Source organism: Electrona antarctica (assembly GCF_951216825.1).
Source record: "Electrona antarctica genome assembly, chromosome: 6".
Lineage (NCBI taxonomy): Eukaryota > Metazoa > Chordata > Actinopteri > Myctophiformes > Myctophidae > Electrona > Electrona antarctica.
The window spans coordinates 35,907,182-35,912,030 of NC_136811.1; positions in this window are offsets into that span (position 1 = coordinate 35,907,182).

The window sequence follows — 4,849 nt, forward strand, 5'->3', positions numbered from 1 at the left end:
GACCAGCGCTATTGAAGATATATTATGACCAGAGATGTCAGAAAGCCTAGGCCTACTTCTCCTTTCATAAGTTTCATATAGTTCAACTTGCACTTTTAGGGAAGTTGAACTATATGGAAGATGCAGGAAAAAGAAACAGTACCCTAAAATGCCTTGTTTGTTTCTTGTTGCTTTGAGTGGGGACAGCACCCTATATACTCTATGGACAGCACCTAATCTGCAATGTCTTTTTGTCTCCACTTTCATGTTGCATGTGTTTGTGTGCCTGTGTGTGGGGAAGAGAGAGAGAGAGAGAGAGAGAGAGAGAGCTGCTACTTGCTGCTAGTTGTCACAAAGGTTTTTAAGTGAATGTGAAAGTGGATGCAAAAACATTGAAATACTACTGTCAACTTTCAAAAGTCTATACCAAGCCGTATAACTATCTCTGACAGAAAATACACAATCTTTTTATAGTTTCACAAGATAGTATTACTCAAAGTGTTAATGTAACACAGCTCTGTTTACACCTTTATTGTATTCCTATTTACTGTATATTCAATATTTATTTGTACATCGACAAAAAGAAAATCAACCAGGTGCTCGATGCTAGTCGGCTGGTGCTTCAAAGATCAGTGGGACTGGAATACTAAAGGAAAGGCGGCGATCCAAGCACTCAAAAGATAAAAACATTAAGGTACTTTATTTAGAAAAGTTAAAATAAGCCTGGCTTATTTTAACTTCTCTAAATAAAGTATACTTTTTATCCACCCTCTCCTCATTTTTTAATCTTTTGAGTGCTCGGATCGCCGCCTTTTCTTATTTATTTGTACATACTGTACATTGTTTTATCTTGATTGTTCCACGTTTACTTTGGCAATGTAAACGTAGAGAGAGAGAGAGAGAGAGAGAGAGAGAGAGAGAGAGAGAGAGAGAGAGAGAGAGAGAGAGAGAGAAACAGACATTTAAAATGCCTAGGAAAGCACAGGCTGGTTGAATGGGGATGTCCCATGGACTGTGAAACCAAGAATAGGAAAGTGGAATAGAAATTGACTTTCACTCCTGCTAGCTCAGTAGCTCACACTGTTTTCAAACATAAAACATATGCTGTACCTAGTTTACGAAACTGCATCATTTTGGTTTCATCAGTCCAATAAAGGTTTCGCTGACCTTCTCAAGCTGGTTTCTATGTGACCACAGTGGGATGGCTATTGGCTATTATGAAGATCATATTTGGAGTAACCTACATTGTCCCCTCCCTCCCTCTTCCCTTTCCAACCACGACTCATCAAAAGTTCAAAACCATCTCATCTATATTATAAGCCTGTGTTAAAGGGAAAACCCTGTCAAAGTAGCCTACATTATGACCCACAAAAACACAGCAGCCAGATGTATTTAGACAGTGACAACATACCACACAGGTGAGTTGAGACTAGATTCACTTGATTTTCATTCACATTAAAGTTTACCGTATTAACATGATATATATATATATATATATATATATATATATATATATATATATATATATAAATATATTGTATTATTGTTGTACATTTTGTTTTCTACATTAAATGTACAAAACAAAATGTACAACAATAATATAATATAATGATTTTGTCTAAGGTTCATAATGATTGTAGTAGTATAGAATGTGTGAATAATTGCTACATTGATTCATTGGTGTTATTAGTATATGCATATAGTATAGTATAGTTCTTTGCTGTTTACAATAAACGAGCATAATATCACTAAGGATGCAATATTGCAGTTTGTCTTGATTGAATACGGTTATTCAACAGTACATTTCCTAAACAATCCTGAAATTACTTTGTCATACCTTATTAGTCAATATTGACAAAGTTGTCTTATTACATAATATTATTTATTTATAACTCTCACCCTTTCCTTAGTACCTACTGTATAGTATATACTCTTTTTGAACAGTGTAACTATGTTCAATATGGTCATATCCAGAGCAACTTATAAATTGCAAAATCAGAGTGAAAATATCTGTGAAAATATGGTACTGGAAATAAGTGAGGGTGAGGTAGTCTAGGGTCTGAAGAGGTGAATATTGTACAGAAGTAGACATCTGCAGACTGCAGTATGTGTGTTTATGTTTGCAGGATGGGGAGAAAGTCAAGGTCCTCTAGATACCGGTGGCTGTGGTTGTGGTGTGGCATCCTCACCGTGGCTGTGGTGGCTATGGCTGCAGTTCTCACTTCAAGTAAATTAAGCTCAACCAACAAGGTAACTATGCACATCTAGCATGTGTTTATTCAGATCGGTGCAGGTAAGGTTTTGAGTAAGCACTCTGTGCATAGAAAAGTGCTATAAAAATGCAATCCATTATTATTATTATTAAGATTTAATTTATACTTCGACAAACAACTATTTATGGCATGTCATTGTTCTGAACTGGGAAAAAAATCACACTCTTGTGAAGTGAGGGGCACCTTTGTTTGCTTTTATGTCACGGGGGGCATGCTTTTTTTATGTTTTTTCTTTTTGTGGCTTTCGCCTTTATTTTATATTTTTTTATAGAGGGACAGACAGTAGGCTGACAGGAAAATGGGGAGAGAGATGGGGGTGACATGCAGTAAAGGCCGTTGGGATCGGGAGTCGAGGCCGCGGCACACTGCCAGACTTGGGCTACCGGCCAAGTTGCCTGGACCGCTGAGCCACGGCCCAGGCACGGGGGGCATGCTTAAAGCAAACCTAAAAAGTCCATAGACTTGACTGCAACATGATGCCACAGGATATCATGTCTGAAAGCCTAGCGTCCCTCAAAAAGAGGGTATGTCATTTTCATCAAGAAGAGTGACGATCATATGACAAAGTATAAATCCTTAATGGTCAAAATGTCTAATGTTTTCACCTGTTTGTAACCAGTGAAGTGATGTCCACTAGATTAATCATGCTCACTACATTTTTGAGGGGCACTAGCCCCTCCTATGCCCAGCTTTGTCTGTGTGTAGCCCATAGTGATGATTTGATTGGCTGAGCATGGAATGTGATGTATGATGATGTATGACGATAAGAGCGCCCCTCACTTCACACAAGTGTGATTTTTACTTATTCTATATAACATAATTTTAATTAGGCCTATCTGTTCTTGATACATGAAAAAAAACACAATCGTGTGAAGTGAGTGGTGCCCTTCATCATGATGATGATGATGCATGCCACATGACGTCACGGGGGGGGGGGGCAGACATACATTGACTTGAATGCCACATGACGTCACAGAAGACATAAGACATATCCTACTTGTTCAATTCATATCCTACACACAAAGCATACACAAAAACATATATTGTCATAATCATTTACATGATTCAACAATTTTAATTTTAAATGGCATAGTCTGACTTTTCCCCCAATCACCTTTCATTTGATTTACAATATGCTTCACCCCTGGTAAATATAATGGTATATGCAATTATAATTCACTATAATGGATGGATAGAAGCTGCTCACTGACAGGGAACATTTCATCTAATTTGAATGCCTCTAGGTGGCAGCATCCTCCTGATGCTGAGGTCTTCTAATTAGCTTACAGTGATCTCTCATCATGTAGAGGGAAAAGAGAAGGTGATAATGGCCATTATGATCCCAAAGTGATGCTTTGACTTACATTTTTCAAGGATGGCTCCTCTACACATATACCAGAAAACGACACAACTTTGGGTATGTGCCAATTACTGTACAATACCAGTGTTTACATTTATCATGCCATTGTTGAAAACAATCTGTTATCCTGTTTTTTGCCTGTATTAAATTGGTTAAATAAAGGCTTTTGAATGGTATTGCCAATAATATATTAAATGAAAAGTGATAGGAACACATCTAACTTGAAGCTGTCTTGTTTGCAGCCACAGTTGCACACTTTAAATCAGATGGTAAGTACAACATTTTTATTCTTAAAACCCTTTACAATCCCTTGAGTCTATAAAAAAGTTAATGAGTGAGTGAGCTATAACTATCATGTCTACGAGCACCAGACTTCAACACAGATGTCAGTCAGACAACTCAACTGAGCAAATGTGAGGGTGAATGTGGATTGAATTTGGCAGGACAATAGTGAACTTCCCTCAGGAGATATCTAGAATCAGAGGTGGATGCTGAGGGATGGAGGTGGAGGTGATGAAATGCTGGAAAGGTAATGAGCAGTATAACAATGTTTGCAATCTGAACAGTGGAGCAGCGGCATAGCAGTGTGCAGACCCTATAGGCAGAGTGAGAGTGACCAAATGCATTCCGCAGCTTAGGCCACCTTATTACAAAATTAGGTAGCTAGATAGATAGATACCTTTATTATCCCGCAGGGGGAAATCAGTCGCCCAGAGGCGGCACAGCAGTTAAGGTTACAAAATACAAGTAAGAATGAGAGATACAGAAGAAACAAGGTACAAACATGGATAAACAAAAACATATATACAGTCGATCAGTGCGTCATAATAAAGTGTATTACTGCATCTCATCATAGGAAAAACAAGACAAATAAAGTCAACAGTGCAAAGCCAAACAAAAAAAAGTGTCCATTGGTCAATGCAAGAAAGCTTGAGAAACCAGGTTATGCTTTGATTGTCCTATAGCCATGAAGCAGCCGTTGTGTGTCTCGTCTGGATATGCGTTGCAGCATGCATAATGGGTCTATTGACTCCACTCAACTCAAAGTTTATTTATCAAGCACAACTCCAGTTTTCTGCTTGAAGCCAAGCTTGAACTGAGTTGCAGAATCCACTCCATACAGTGAAAGGTACAGAACTGATGTGTGAAGTGGTGTTCTGTACACGATATCAGTGCAGGAATAAAAACAGAGTTTGTGTTCCAGGTCCTCCAGTCTCCTACATCCAGCTAACTTTGA